The sequence below is a fragment of the Chiroxiphia lanceolata genome, chromosome 3 (genome assembly GCF_009829145.1).
Source record: "Chiroxiphia lanceolata isolate bChiLan1 chromosome 3, bChiLan1.pri, whole genome shotgun sequence".
Lineage (NCBI taxonomy): Eukaryota > Metazoa > Chordata > Aves > Passeriformes > Pipridae > Chiroxiphia > Chiroxiphia lanceolata.
This window is the reverse complement of record NC_045639.1, coordinates 25,480,223-25,497,232: the sequence shown is the minus strand read 5'-3', so window position 1 is coordinate 25,497,232 and position 17,010 is coordinate 25,480,223. Positions and strand designations below refer to the sequence as shown.

General features: G+C 37.9%; 1 long non-coding RNA gene across 1 annotated transcript; it reads right to left on the bottom strand.

The window, feature by feature from the left end:
• Positions 1-1,312: 1,312 nt before the first annotated feature.
• LOC116784489 lies at positions 1,313-16,418 on the bottom strand. Its single transcript, XR_004356093.1, has 3 exons — positions 16,327-16,418; positions 4,760-4,903; positions 1,313-1,361 (listed from the first exon to the last, which is right to left on the bottom strand). It is a non-coding gene; the product is annotated as an uncharacterized LOC116784489 (long non-coding RNA).
• Between the last annotated feature and the right edge of the window lie 592 nt (positions 16,419-17,010).

The window sequence follows — 17,010 nt, the reverse complement described above, 5'->3', positions numbered from 1 at the left end:
GCTGCAGTACCTAACAGAGATTGCAAAACTTGCACAGAGTTTTGCACTGGCTCCTGTGAAATCAGAATAGCACTCATACCAAAGCAGATATGCAAAGTGAGAGAATATGAATTTTAAATATGAATTTTAAAGCTCTCCCTCTAGCACAATCCCATTAACCTACAGCTCCTGTATACACAAATCTCCCACTGGGCACCTCAGCTACACATCAGATAATACCCTCAGAGACTTATTTTTTTTTTTTTCTATTTGGAGATTATTTATTACAAGCTCTCATCAGCTTATTTTTGTTTTAAATCACTACAAAATGTCTCTCTGTTTTTGAGGAGGAGAAAGGTAGAAGGGGGCGGGGGGAAGGCCAATGTATTTTAAATTTTAGGGGAAAGAGCCCCTTCAAAGTGTAAAATCTTGCAAAGAAAGACTTACATGATTTGTGAAACTTGTGTGTGATTGCTCTGTATAACTTGTACCACACTCTGCCTCCTTCACCCTCTGACACATAGCAAGAAAACTGGATTCAAAATGAGATTGCACCATGGTGAATTCATTCCTTGAATTGCATCGTAACTTTCAGCAATACACAGCGTGGGAACACGTCGATTAGCTCTCGCTTTGAAGAAATTGGATTTGCAAAGGTCAGCAGTGGCTCGGCCCATTTCTCAGCAGATCTTTGGCTTGCTTTTCATCCCGGGACAAGCAGGGAGGAGGTCAGAGAGGAATGACAAAAAGAGCGAGCTTTTTGAAGAAAGCCCAAAGAATCTGACTGTGCTCGCAGAAATCTGAGCTTTTGCTCAGAGCTAATAAAAAGGCAGATTTTAAACCAAACTTATGAGAATAACTTTCTGGGTTTACTTAACATATTAAAAAATTAATTGTTTTGGTATAAACTAAGAAATGCTTTCCAGTGTAACTTTTGGTCTGGCAAGAGCTGCCTGAAGCTAATCCACAGAAAAGCCTGCTTGCCCTCCTCCATCCCTCCCTCTTTTTGTGCAAAAGGGTGCAGCCAGCCTGGAAAAGACGTAGAAAGAGGCAAAGCTCAGCCCTCAGTGGAAGTGTGAAACCCAGGGAGTTTGTGCTGTGTATTTCTCCTTTGAAACATGTTTCCCAGTTGTTTAGCTTGCTCCTGTGCCAGTGTACTGAGACAGAGGTAGCTTCATTACCCTTTCGAGCTGGAAAATTCGCAAAATATTTTGGCCACTCTCCTCACCTTATTAACATAAACTGGAGTTTCCTCTTGCTGCTGCCAGGGTAGGGTGCTGGGAGTGTGTGATCAAGGCATTTCAGCAGCTGTTGCCGAGTTTCACCTTGGGCTGGTGGTGAAGAATTCCTCCTGGATTCTGAACAGGGGTTTGCTGTGGCCACTTACACAGGAAAGCCACAAAAGAGGGAAGGAGGTGGGGAGAAAAAGAAATGAGAGCTGAATAGAAAGGAATCCAAAAATACCAGCAAGCCTGAGTTCCTTCAACTGCAAATATTAAACTTTTCTTGCAGAAATACACTACACACAGAAAGAAACATGTCTTCTAGAAAACTGGGAATAATGGACTTGTTTGCTTCGTTAGTATATTTTTTTGGCAGGTCCCTTTTGGAAGCCTCACTTTCTACAGCTTTAAAGCTTTGTGAAGGCTTGCAGTGTGGGGAAAGAGTAAGGAGAATAGCTCCAGCTGGTGTCACAGGGCTCCTCAAGCTGTAAAAATTTGCTTTTCCCTAGCTCTTCCAACAAGAAACATTGCAGCATTCTGGTAAAAAATATGATCTAGAAAGTATCCAAATCATAGAAGGCCAAATCTCAATGGACTGTATGTTCCTGTTAAGTAGCCAGTACTAATCCAGGTGAATTTTCCTTGTCATTAACTGAGCAAAAGCCGGCCTTTACCCTTACTAATTTATTCAACTGAGAAAATTCCTTTCATAGTCTGTCCCAGGAACTCCCAAGAGGCTGCTGCAGAAGGTGCCAGCAGGGATACAGGAAATCTTGGGAACCTGCTGGAGGGGAGGCATTTACAGCATGTGCAAAAGAGATGTAGGACAGAGTATTTAGGCAGATGAAGATGAAAGAGAATAGTTATTGTCAAAATGACAGATCAGTGATGTTTCTGTGACCTAACAGGAAGTAACTGGGAAGTAAATGCTGGGTTTGGGCTTTTAGTGGAGCTTGTTCACCTGCTGCTTCATAACTGCATCGAACTTCCACCAACATCTGATCATCACCATTACAGAATGAGTCTATGAATGTCTTGTAACAACTCTGCCAAGGAGATTTGTGCCAGTTCCCCTCACAAGTGTTATGTTACCACAGACTCAGGCATATCCTAGAACTCCTTATTACCTCATGTACCAGCAAGGCTTCAGCTGTGCCTTCACTTCCCAGTTACAGAGATGGAAGCGAGTAGGGGATCTGAGTAAGCTGGGGATCTGATCCCCAGCTAAGAGGATCTCTCTTCAGAAACAGCACTTTGTGCTAAATATGAGATCCCATCTAGAGGTTTCATTAGAGCATTCTTGCTAGGAATATAAATTTTAATTTGACAGATTTCTGCAAAATTTGACCTGCAGAAAAGTTGTGGCGCATATCTCATCTGCAAATTTTGTATCTGTGTATGTGCAGGTGAACATATACCTTAACATGGAGAACTTTGGCATAGGGTATATATCTGGATTACCTGTGCACAGCTGTCATGGTCAGCCATCAAAATCCAGATCTAGCTTCTTGTTCCTATTTAGCATCCTCTTGTCTGTCTGTTTTCATTTTAACACTCTTTTGTGTGTGATGTTTTTATCAACACTTACGTCAGCTGCCTTCAGTGGAGAAAGGCATCCTTATCGCACCTTTCACATATGAATAAACTTCATAACTGAAAACACAAAGTGCTGGTTTTAGCTTTCTTTTTTCCATAAACAAACCAAAGAAAGTCAAAAGGTTAAACAACTACAGTTGAGGGTACCTTACTGAGCTTCAATTAAAAAAATAGAAGATTGGTCTGAACATGTATTTTTTTATTAAAAAAGAATGAACATAAATTACAGCTGCTGATCATGTAGTCATTCTTTTTATGAGGTGTTTCCCTATACCCTATATATGATTTCCACTTATAAATTCCCTGTTGGACTGAAAACTCTCATGAAACTGATGCTTTTCTTAATAAATTGTCCACAGAATCAGTATTTCATCTCGGATGTAAAAAGTTTATTAGGGAAAAAAAGCATCCCTGTGTCCTGCTGGAAAGCAATGCCAGACACCATCCAAGCTAAAAAAAAATAGATCTGCCTGCAGATTGTGTAACATTCCTCCCCATCTTTCTACTTAATTATTTTTCATAATTTAATAATATCCAGTATAATACAGCATACTATAATGGTGCCTGCAGTAACAACCACTTAGTCCAGAGCAGAAAAAAACAATTCATTGAGGATTTCCGCATATTAAATTTTGTTTCCTTTAAAATTTCCTTGAAGGAGGGATAGGCTCCTGAAAAAGTCTGTCTCTGAGCACAGAAACCCTGAAGTTTTCTGCCCTGAAAGAGCCTGTTTGAAGGAATACCCTCAAACCACGCAGTGTGGAAGCTTGGGAACTGCTCCAGGTCTCCTTACTGAGCTCTTCTCACCAGGGAAAATCATTGCAACCAGAATCAGATGTTCCATATGAGGTGCTCAGTTGTAAATCTGAGAAAGCACTAAAAATATGAAATTGTAAAAAAATTCCCAAGAGCGCACATGAAAATCCACATTCATCATTACCATTGTTAGTCCATGTAGAGAAGAGGTAATGCTAAACTAAACCGGATGGCCAAGTATTAAGGGTCATCTGCTGCTGCTCTTACTATGGAAGCACAGCTGTCTCCTGAAGAAACCAGTGAGTTCAGCAACGACCGGGTGAAGAATGTGCTCCTAAGAGATTTCCTCTTCTAGAGAAAAACGCTTGGTTTGACAAACTGCTGGATATGTGTCAGAATGTGACAGAAAGGGGACATTTTTAGCAACACTTTGCTGAACTAGTGTGGCACAGTCTGGTCCCCAAAAGCACAGTTGCTTTCATTCCCATAATTTACTTTCGTCTGTCTTTTTCAAAACCTTCCCTAATTAAGCTTAATTGCCATGCAATCACACATTAGTGCAACATTCTGTCCACTTATGGACCACACATAAAATCCTTCATAGCATTAATCCTGGAGAGTGGTAGACTGCTTGTTTTGTTTTGTTTTCTAATGTGCATAAGTGCCTATAATGCACAGTGATGGCTTTCTGGAACTGATACTTGACTCTGGTTATCATGAAAAGATTCCTAGTTTATATCAGAAAATTAGAGAGGTCAGAAGAGTGTTTGGTTTTTGGAAAAACATGCATTTATGATGATTTGGAATCTAAGAACATTGGTGCAGTACTCAGACATGGGGATTCTCAGCTTTTAGTTAAATTTAACTCCTTAGGACAGTTATGGGTCAGATCATAACAATTCGGATACCCTTAGCCTTTGTGAGTTAGCTAGGTTCTCTGCATCACTTAAGTCTCAGTGATATAATCCCAATTAGCAGTGTGCCGACAACCTAATGAAACCCACGCAAACTATCCTTAAAGTTGGACAAAGGTCTGTAGGATACCTCTAAATAGTCTGGAGGAGCTGATCCATAACAGAGTATTTAGAAATAGTAACATGAAATAATAACACAGAATTGCAGGGAAGTCCACTGAAATATTCTTGTAAGCAGCTGATTATTCTCCTCTAAAACTACAGTTTATCTGACTGAAATAGCTCCCATACCTTTGAAGTAAAGAAGACCCTTGAATTTCTAGGATCCTGAAGCAAAAGAGCAGCAACAACCAGGTATCTCAGAAGAAAGCTAGTCCCAATACGCTTCCAGATAGAAATGCTCAGTCAAGCTGGGTGGGCTGAAGATTCACATGACTAGAGGGACAACGAGCAAAAAAGACAAGTAGAAAGTAGTGTTAGATAATAAAATCAAAACTTTTGTAGAAACAGGCAATATCATAACTTATAGCACAAGAGATATAACATGAGGGAATTTCAGCCTCACTCACTTTGGTGAGAGTCAGAGATCACACAATATGACTAAAAACTTCATTTAAGTTTCATTTAATATGACTAAAAACCTTTTCTATGGTTTCTAGGTGCTGTGGGACAATGCCAATATTTTTGCCACTGCTAGAAATACTTTTCTTGGTCCAGAAATGACAAAGAGAAAGGGAAGAACAAAATTTAGGTCCAGGTAAATATTTCCAAATTGCTGGTAAGTGATTAAGTTACATGTAGTCTTTTCCAAAGCTTTCAAACTTTGTAGGATGTATATATTGGAAAGGGAAAAATTAAAGGAGAAATACCAAGAACTCTCTAACCAGCAAGGACTTGCTGCACATGTAACTTATTAGCTAAATTTGTCCAAACTACACAGTACTAGAACATTCTTTGAAAAAAGTAGGGCTCTTACATTATGTGTGTGATACAGAAGTAAAATAGAGAACAGGAGATACATACACTATTGCCTATGAGTCCAGAGGCAAGCTTGGATGACGATTTACCATTTTAAGGTCAGGGAAAATCTTTCTTTTCAGTCACACGTTTGTGAATTTCAGAACTGAGCAAAAGAACCCAAAAACCAACCCACTCTACTTATAGCTTACTTGATTTCAATAGAAATGCAAATATTTTTTTTTGTTTAATAAAAGCTACAAAATTTCAAATGACACATTTTTTTTTTCAACATTTCTTTCTTAAAAGCCATATACAAACCCCCTCATTGTTATCTATGTTGATACTATCTTTGTCGTTTATTTACCACCCAGCCCTAACATTCTTTCTGGGTGGGAACTGCTCAAGGCAAACACTCATGAGCAAACTGAAGTGACAAGCAAACAAGCAAAACAGAGTAAAGAAACAGAAAAGTGTGTACTTGCTCTGACAACTATGCTGCAGGGTATTGAGGGTATCATAGCTGTTGAGTTAGTCCTACAATTTTAATTGGTCATTATAGAAAAAATATGACATACATTATCAAAGAGAACTTCCCACTTCAGAAATGCTGAAGTAAATTGATGTGTTGCAATCCTACTGACACCACCAGCATTGTTCCAAGGCAGAAACTGGTGTTCTTTTGTTTTGTCAAGTAGGAGTCTTTCCTTCAGTTTTAAATTCTCTCTCAAATGTTAACATGTCTAGATGGCATAAATGTAGCAATCCTGGTGAGGGGGGCAGGTTGTTTGTTATGGGGCTTCTGTACTGCAGGTCCTCAATAGCTGGAGTGCAGCTTAACCCAAGCCATATAGGCAGCAGGGTTAGGATATGTATGTTGTTGAGTACGACAATCTGGAAAGTCTTTCTGGATATTTACTCAGAGAAAGCATGGTGCCACTTCTTTGATTGTTTCTATGCATCTTTTTACTTGCTTTTAAAAATAAGTAAAATATCCAATCTCTAAAAATACTGACTGCTCAAAAGTACATAGTTCCTTGGGGAAATGAGATTACAACATAATTGTGTCATACAAATGTTTGCCTATCATCTGTTTGCTCGTTCCCCCTAGTTTTAACTCCATTTTGCAGAAGGGCAGAGGCCTCTATGAGTGTCAAGTTCTTAAAAGTCTCATGGAAAATGGGGACAGCCGACGGCTGCATACACAGCCGTGCTGCCCTGGCCACGCGCACAGTCCTCCCTGCCAGACACTGAAGGCATGAAGGACAGGGAGGGCTGACGGTGGAGGAGAGTTGGAAAGCAAACAGTGAGGCAGAAGAGACATAAATCCATAGGAAATGAGTCCTCTGCAGTTTGGCTGCCTGTGGGTCAGCTTGTTAACTAATTTATACAGTATTTTCCCCCTCAGTCTTGAGTTCTACTGAAAATAATTTTTTTTTGCCAGTGATGCTTTCCAGGAACAGACTGAAGTGCTCGATTCAAAACTCCTGACAGTATCATTTATATCCTAAACAAGGGGGCCCAGCAAACAATCTTTAACTTATGTTTTGCTTTAACCTTGCCGATGCCTTTTCAGTGAACTGTGAGCCAGATTCCTCATTTCACTGCTTTAACAAGTATGTAGATACTGACATCTCCAATCCCACTTTTCCAGGTCAAGATCATGTTTCATCAGAGACCAACTGAGCCTGCAGAACTCGGAGTCTATTTTCTCATAAATGCTGGTTCCACAGATCTTAGTGGGAGAGCACCTGTGCATTGGGGCCTTGGCACCTACCTGTGTATGTACATACTTATATTTAATTCAGAGATGCAGGTACCCTGATGGTTATAATTCTCTCCTATAGAAAGCAATATTAAGTATAGAGCATGTTCCTATAGGCTCAGTTTGAATGTGGTTAATCAAACGAATTCATATTCAGTACTCCTCAGAGTAATAGAAATCCAGCGACACCAACATATCGTTATTAAAAGTGCAGGAAGCGTCATTAGGGAATCTCTGCAGCTTTCCTACTTTTTTTTGCTTAATATTTAATTCTGGTACAGGCAGAAACAAGAAAAGGTTGAGGTTTAAAAAAAGTATTTATTCTAATGAAAGTGTTTTGCTTACTAACAGTATTACCACCCAGTGAATAACAAAAGAACTGTGAATTCCATTGATTTAAAGAAACCCCACAACTATTTAGGAAACCAAACATATATTTAGTATTCTAGGCAACAAACATTAGTTACCTGATGCACCCTAGAACAGAAACACACATTCTTGATTATATACAGTAATAACATTTCATAGTTTGTCTGGATGAAATATGTTAATTAAGTTTGTATTGTCAACATCCAGTCCCTCTGATCTCAATACATACAAATCTGGGAAATCTAGTCCAGACAAAAGAAGCACCTTTCCACCTGGGAGGAAATAACAAATTCTATCATCACTCACCCAGTGAGTGCATGGGGAGATTTGAATACACCCAGTGCAGACAGCTGGCAGGAGTAAGGCTTCTGTGGAACTCATTGCCCACCCTTGCACCCTGTTTGGCAGCAGTAACTTGTTGGGAGCCCTCAGCCCACCTCTGTGCTCCACTTATGGCATCTAAGAAAGGGAAAAATTACTTATATGAATTGATTAACTATTAATTCTTCTCAAGATATCCTTAAATTTATGCTTTGCTTGTGTTGCGAATCACTGATTTAGAGTAATGATGCCTCAAGTTCAGTAACTGACATCCTGCCTCATCTTTCCAAAACTTTAGCTGGAAAGATGATCTCAAAACTAAAGTTTGAGTTATCTGCAAAAGCCGAGAGAATTTCTGCCATTGCTTGCCCTCGAGCAGCCAGACAGAGTTACACTCACTGAGGGTAAAGTAGCTGATGCAGTTTCTGACAAAAATGGAAGTTTATTTGCTTTCTCTGTGTTTCATAAAAAACTGAGATCAATGAATAACTTCTATCTTCTAGTAACAAAAAACCCCTTGATGTACTGCTGTAGCTTGGGAAAATATAAACTTTGAGGACCTACTTCTGATGCTGTTTCAAAATTGCTGTAATGGTTTGCCTGCTGTCTTCATTGTAATGGTTTGTACCACTGCCCAGGAAAAATATACTCCAGCAGTGTACTTATTCATGATGAAAATTCCACATGAGTAACACTCAGGAATATTAAAACCAGTCTGTATGTATATGCACTTATAGTTAGAATTACAAATTTTAAAAACAAAACTAATAAAAAACCTGCCCCACTAATACTGTCTTGAGCCTAATAAGCACAGAAATGCCACCAGTCTAGAAGTGTATAACTTTGCATATTTAAATGTATCTATATAAATATTCTTCTGAATAATTTTATCTGCCTCAAGAATGTAAAAAAAAAAAATAAAATAATCAAATCGAAGTTCTTTGGCCTTTAGGTAGACTTCAACAGTTAAAAATAGCCCAGAATCCAAACAACACCACAACACCAACAAAACCAAGAATATTTATTCTTTTTGCTGAAGCCATTACCCAACTTCCCAGCACTAATTCTGAACTCTGCTTCTTGCTGTGCTGTAAGTACGACAAAGGGCAGACAGGAGCACTGGACAATATAAACTGTAATGCTGGCTTGAGTGTAAGTGGAGAACTGAGCTCTGCAGTCCCTGGCAAGACTGAACTTGTGCAGCTTTTACCAGCAGGTCATCAGAGCGAGCTCAGCTGTGGTTGCTGCTCCCGTGGGCAGAGCCCAGGGCAGCGCTGGATGGGCGCCCAGCACCCTGCACCCTGTCAGTCTAGAAGGGGGAAACAATGTGCAGTAACTATGCTTCATGATTTCACTTAAGGGAAGTTCCGACTTACAGAAACAGCAGGCTCTGTTTTGGGAAAGGACAGACCCTCTGGACCTACAGAGCACTGTGGGAACAGTTCTGTCGCTTTTATTCCCACTAAGCAGCCCTATTCCTCCAAGCAGACCCAAACACTGACATGAACTATGTATAAATAAGGTTATAAAGCTACTAATGTCCTTTAACCATAAAGAGATAATACCAACCATGAAACCTGAGGGGCCTTTTCTTGCTCCTGCACATATGAAAGATCACATTAAAAGAGATTAGTTTAAACCACTTGCAATTTCCTTTATGCAATAAAAGATTTTCTTTGCCTGGAATTTTCCTATTTATGGTGTGTATTTGGACTCAGTATAGCATAATACTTCCCTCAGTATCCCTGCTTTTAATGATGCTCACAGCATTTGAGCCATTCATCAAACGTGACAACTGAAACAGCTAGGAGTTAATGGGAGCATGAGCAGTTTGACAAACACAGTCTATTTGACAAGAGACTGAGGTCAGGACTGAAAGAACTGCTCTTGGTTAAATAAACAGAAAAGCAACAAAGTAAAAGCAAAATCTCTTCAGCCATTTATCAACTTTAAAAGCCTTTTTGTTATAAGAAACATAAAGTGAAGCTGCACACAGAGATGGGAATTAAATGGGGTTGGAAGAATTCAGCTGGCTTCTTTTTTAGGTGAAATTAGAAAGCTCAGTTAAAACTGGGGGATTATGTCCATAAAACTGACATGCAGCTACATAATACCTAAACCTACACTTTAGAGCTGTCTGCTTCTGAATTGACTTACTATTTTAAAAAACCCAGGCTTTTCCTAGATAACAGACTGATACAGGTGGCACTGAAAAGAGAACAGTATCACAAGAGATGACTTTCCTGACATCTGCAAAGCAGGAGAGCACTGTATAGGCATGTTCAGGACCACAGCTGAGACTCCATCCATCCATTGCTGCTTCAATAACCAATTTACCTGATAGCTCCTTGTACCAGGGGCCTACCAGAGACTCTTTGCAAAATATCAGTTTTGCATTTAGACACAATATTGCCTGTAGGATATTCCGTGCCAAATGATTCTTGGAAGCTAATACTTAGTGCAGCCACTAACTTCCTTCCTTTACTTGCTCCATGGACCATTTTTTTTTTTTTTTAATTAAGTGCACATTGGCAAGCAAAATCAAATCCTTACTGTTCTGGGTTTGGTCTTGCATTCTATTTACCAAAGACAGTCTCCAGGCGTTATAGTGTTACCTTCAATGAAAATAAGACTGACTTTACTGTGATTCAACATTCCTGATGTTTAAATTTGGGAGTGATAATATTCTCGTGACTAGATAAGACAGTACAAATTTAAGCATTGAGAAATTCTTGGGTATTATAGCTGTGCACAGTATTTGCTAATCATTTGCCTACCATCACCTTATGTAATCCTATCACTGTCCAGAAACCACCAGTACCATTAGGGAATTTCCATCAAAATCATGCAATCTCGCAAAATTCAGTAAGATTTTACTATCAAAAAGTTTCAAGAAAGGTCTTTATGGTTTGGGGCTGGACATGTTGCCAGATGAAAAAATCCCTTCTCTTTTGAGACTTCTCCATCTTTTCTATTGCTTTCATGCTTTTATGACTGGTGGCAGTTTAGAGATAATAAAGAAAAAAGGCATGTATTGAGACACAAAGACAGTAGAATGACTAAGAATAGTTATATAATTTACAGATTAATTTTGTACATCTTGTTTCTCTAATAACTTTTCATTTTGTCTTTCATGAAGCAAATGTACATCTAACTAATATACTTAACAACTGCTATTGCTGCTGGAAAATAATGAAAGACTTTTTTCCTGGAAGTGATTGATTATAGTCTAGATAAATGAAATAATTTTCCCTCTTCTCTTCTCTTCTCATTATGCTTTGAGCAAAACACCCATTACAGGTGTACTGTGCTGCCATTTGGAGATAGGAAATGTATTCCATTCAGCCTGTCAAATACAGTTTAACTCCTGTTTTAACTCTGTGTCTCTTCAAAACCTCCTTTTCAAGACTACACTAATATAACCTAATTTTGACAGAGTGTTCTGGACTCTGGGCAGGTCTGAATCTTGATCTCTTTTCCATCTGGAATGGGTTTTTCATCTGCTTAATACCAAAGCTTTCTGGTTTGTTTGGTTTAGTTGTTTTGTAATATACAACCTACAGTCATCTTATAAAATAATTTATAGCACTATTTGGCCTCCTTTTTGGAACTTTCTATTTAGGAAAAAAATTAAAAATAATCAACCAAAGCAAGCTCAATCCTAGTTTTCCTCTTCAATAAAAATGTTTTTACCCAAAATACTGGCATGAATGTCTGAAGATTGCGCTCTCCTTTCCAATGTCAACAACACAAATGTCTTTTACAATGGTCATGTTACTTTGTGTCATGGCTACATTGTGTTAAGTGTTTGTTTTTTCTTTTCCGTGTCCAAAAACAGAGAAATATGGTAAAAATGTTCAGTGGGACAAAAATTTAGTGGTATGATTGTATCTAATCTTTCGTAAAGTGGGATACTGGAACAGAGTACAAGAAGACTAATGCTAATTTTAAGATGAAACTTCATGGGTCCATGCAGAATATATAGAAATTGCATTACTAACATATTTTTTGCTCATGAAGTCACAAAATAGCGAGGTTTCAAATATTCAGGACACCTTTCACCATTTTATATCTCTTGCAAATGTTTTATGGATGGAATTATTTCTCAGTGCTATAAAAAGAAATACCCATTTCACAAAGTTGGGTTTGTTATCTACTTGAATGTGGGTTAGCTGGTTTTCTTAAACCTCTGTGATCAGCACTGTGCTAAACTGTTTAAAAAATCAACCCTATTCATGCTTTCACTCTCTTTTCTTAACCAAATTGAGTTAGTGCTGAGAGATTTCACTGCAACAATAAAAGTCTTCTCTTTAGTCTAGTCCTGGGGAAGCGGAGGCTAGAATCAAGAATCTACTTTCATTTAACAATATTATTGCAAAAAAATAATAATAGCAAAGCCACTATTTTTGATGGTGGTGCTGGTGGTCCCCATAGCTGGTCTACAAGAAAGTCCCCTGAAGCATACATGAGACACAAGGAGTAAGAGAGACAGGAGAACAGAACAGTTTAGGAGAGTCTTGCTTTGACTAACCCCAAGGTAAGACTGTCAGACCCTTAATCAGTTCCCAAATCAAGAACCAAGAAAATATATGAGCTACAAAATATGAATTGCATCTTTCTGGTTCTCAGGAAGTACTACTTCAATTTTTGTTGTATTTTGCTTTAAGAATAGTAATTGAGTACACACCAAACACATTGCTTGTCATCTTAATTTAGTGCATTAGTAGAAAATACTACTTTTGTGCTACATCAGGTTATGCTGACTAATAAATCTTTTTAAGCTATGTGTCTATATGTGTCCTTTTTCACTGAGAGAAACAGTAAAGTAAATTTACTGGACTGTTACTGATCTCCTAACAACTACACAAACAGCTACATTAGAAACTTTTATTGTCCATGCTGCACAGGGCACAGAGCTGTGTTCAAGTCAATCATCTCTCTTGTCAATATTGCTACTATTTATTATTATTTACATACCAGCAGTGCGCTAGTTCTTGTCACACTGCTAACAGTGGCAGTCCTGTTCCACATTTATGAAGCCTTTGGAGTTTCAATTTTACTAAAACTCCTAAGTCACGCAGAGCAGGTAATGACAGACATATCACTAGCTAAATATTTCTAAACCTGGGGTGTGGAAGCCAATGGAGGATATGAAAAGACACAATTTAATGGAGAAAAAGAGAAGGATAACCTTTCTTTCTGTCTGTATTTTTTTTTTGCCTTTTGGTTTCTTTGTGTATTATTTCCTGCAGGACAGGCCACAGAGTTGGATTTTTCACAATAGGGACAGAATAATATCCATTGCTTGTTATTGTCCCTCACTGTCTCTAAGTAGCATGGATAAACTGAGTTTTTTAAATGGGATGTGAAAAGATAGAACAGTATGCCACAATGCCACATTGGACCTCATACAGGTGGCTTCTCTGAAATTGTTACTGAAATGAAACTCTTCTGGGTAGGTAAGGAGATATGGTTACAGATACATTGAAGGTTGCAAGAATATGAATGGAAGAGTTTCCTGATTAAACTGTCTCTCAGCCCAGTTTATCTGATTTCTGTGGCAAGTCGTATACTATGATCTCTCTTTTTTCATCAAAACATGGTTGAGTATGGTATCATTATTTGACTCATCAAGTTATAGACACTTTTTCAGTATTGTTTGCAGAAAAAGAAATTATTAGTAGAGATTTAAATGATGGGATGAAATTCAAAGTGCAGGGACTTTGATTTTTATGATAAAAGGCAGAGAAATCTTTTTATCAGGATTGCTACACAGTCACAAGAAATTATTTGCCTTAACCTCAAAATATTTTGTAGCTAGAAATTTTCAGCCAGACTTCTGTAATTCTATAACTTAATTATGGCTGCCTTCGTAGAATAAGAAACATTTATTACACGAGCTAGACATTGACCTAGATTCATTTAATGTTAAAATTTACATAGAAATTAGTGATTTGAGATGGTAATCACTTCTCCCTCCTTAATCTATTCTGTTGGGTCAATTAATGTGGTCATCGGAGACAACTTGCCCTTTAAGCCAACTCTTAGAAAGACCAGGGCAAAACCAGGCTGTAGTAAAAGACATGCTGCAAGGATGCTGGCACTTGGGTCGTATGTTAGAGCTCCAAAACCTTTCTTAATGTACTGCAGATGTTACTAAGTTTTGAGTCTTTTTAGTTATGTTTTCATTTACTATTTAGGTGGTCACCATGTTACAGTCTTGCCAAGAGAGCTTTTGAATATAAGAATTAATTATATTAATTCACAACAAAGTAATTGAAGAGACAAAAAGGGTCAAAATATCAATTGCATGCATTCTGTCCTGAAATCAGTAGCTAAACCAACAGGCAGTACACAGTTCATCCACCTTAGCAAACATTTTTTATTTGTATGCTGAAATTGTCACTACTGGTTAACCTACTGAGGTTTTTGGCTGGAAGAAAAGAACTGTTACAACTGGATTCTCTAGAGTCAGTCACAAAACAGATGTTCCAGAGAGACTGAAAAATAATAGCTTCAAGTAGAGGTTTACAAAAGCTTCATTTTCCCTGTCCCCAAGCCTTGCCAGTCAGAGAAGCCTGTGTGCTTACTATCACATCTCTACTTATATTCATATTTTTTTAATTCAGCTCTCAGCCCTTGTAGCTGTCGCCTTTAGGAGGAGTAAGGAACTGAATCCTTGTGTGCAGGAAAGGCAAAAAACACTGGGACACAGATTTTACTAAACACTGCTCCTGCTTTCAGGTTAGAAGGAAGTCTGACTGGATTTTGCCTGTAACTGCATACACAGCTAAGAATCTTATATTGAGCTCAATGGAACCTTTTTCTTATTTGACATCCCAGGGCAGTGCTGATGTTCAAACTACTATCACTGTTTTTTGTGCTGCCAAACAGTCCCCAGAGGTTATGGATACTATGGCCTAAATCAGGCTTGTTTGAGAGGAACTAATTCAAACACCGATAACCTGAGCAAACACTGAAGGGAGCATTAGAAAACATCCAGGAAAAAAAAAAGCTTCTGAAAGTTTATTGCCCCTAATCCTATTAATAAAATAGGTTACTGGGCTCATTCTTCTGATTATTTTTCTTACAAGGGAGAGGAGTGGATGGAAGGAGAAAGTGACTCTATGATCCAGAGGAATGTCTTAGTGAACACCTCCAAATCATTTGACTATTGGTATCAATGGGGATATCTTTCAGAGAATGACACAAATGTAAGACTTGGGGCCTGCTGCACAGTGTCCTTAAGCAAAAAACAAATGAAGACTTAATCTCATATATTGTTTGCCTGTTCAATAAGAAATTCAAAATTAAATCTGTATTAATAAAGAAATTAGCTAAAATCCAAATCTGTGTATGTTATTCATATGAGAGACTGTATATACCATGCATATAGGCTATAAATATATTCTGCAAACTATCCAGCCCTAAATATTCTGCCATATATGAAAGTTAGATCAGTGTTAACTCAATGGTTAAAACTGTGTTAGAAAAGCAAATATCAGTTTTTCTAACAACATTTTTATGCCTTGGGCATGTAAATTCATCCCAGTAATAGAGCTGAAAGAAATAATAGTACAAGAATGTTTTATGTCAAATCTCAAACCAATAATACAAAAGAGTGTAATTTATCAGATCCAAAGGAAAACACTAAACAGTGCTAAAAGTACTACTATTCATTACATATCTAAAGGCTACTGATCAATAGAGAGCACTATGCTCTTTCATTCAATAGATTCAAGCTTAACTGATTTTCATGGCTTCTTGAATGCTTTTATGACTAACAAGGCATGATCCACACAGTGCTTTGTAACCGATTTGCAAATAATCTAATAAAGTGAGAGTAATAAATCACAAGTATCATTAATAAACCACCATCAAACAAAGCAGCACACTGGAAACAATGTGGAAAATGCACAGATATTCTTCCAACTACTTTGGGGAGTAAACAGGCTAAACACACAGTATAACTTAAGAGCTGAGAGTTCAGTTCATAGTAAACATATACATCTGAGCTGTTAGAGATCTTCTATTGCAGTTGGCAAACAGTGCCTCTATGTTTCTTCAGGGCAGGTTCACAGAGGAAAAAAGAAGAGAAAAGGAAAAAAAGAGAAGAGCTGAGAGAAAACAAAACTCAAATTGAGTAAACAAATCCTTGGAACGCAAGAATATAATCCAGTTTGGTGATGCTTGCATGCTGTTAAAATAACATTTTATGCCTGTTTACTTTATAATTTTGTACCTCATAAATACTTACAGTAGCTAAAACTGTCAGTGGTGCCACTTCAAAGGGCAGTGCCCCTAGGAACAAGATCTTTGAGGTTTAGTCTAGCCACAGTGTGGTTAAGGTTATGACAATGTTTCTTTAAATCTAAAATCTAGTTGGCATAAATCCATGAAAAGCACACATACCTACAAATGTGAAATTCAGGATTCATTTACTTACCCTTCAGGTGTGGATTTAATGAAAGCTGGGCATTTAACATGGTAACAAGCTTCCACAGACTTCATCGAAAAAATCCAGCTCCAAGATACATACAGCAGAAGCAAAGCAGTCATTTTGACTCCATCATCTCTACAAAAAAATCATACAATTAACAAGTATTTACTTGAGGTGGAATCCTAGAAACACAAATTTTTAGCATCACCCAAGTTATTGTTGGGGTGAATGCTAGACCTACATAGCACTTTCCTCTACAGAGAAAAGAAAGTCAAATTACTTAGCTTTGGACCATTTTGAATTAAAACCCAAAAGAGTTGTTCCTTTTGCTTTTAGTTCCCAAATTTAGTATAGAAGTGGTAAAATCACAAGGGGAAGTCATCTTCCCAGGAGTTTTTGCCCTGTTCAAATTTTTTGTAAATACCACAAGAAAGCTTTTGCCTACATTATTTTCAGTTCAATATTTTAAGGCTTTACTTCTTCAGATAAAAGGATCATTTGAATTCTTGAACATGAACGCGAATCAAATTCCAGTTAAAATCTTTAGGTGCTTTTCAACCACTTCTCTGGTGATCCTTGAGCAAATAAATGTTTGTGTTAGTGGCTTGAGGCAAAATACATGATTAGAGCCAATACTAAAGCCATCTTTCAGCCTCAGCAACAAACTTTGGTTTAATACTAGTAGCCATG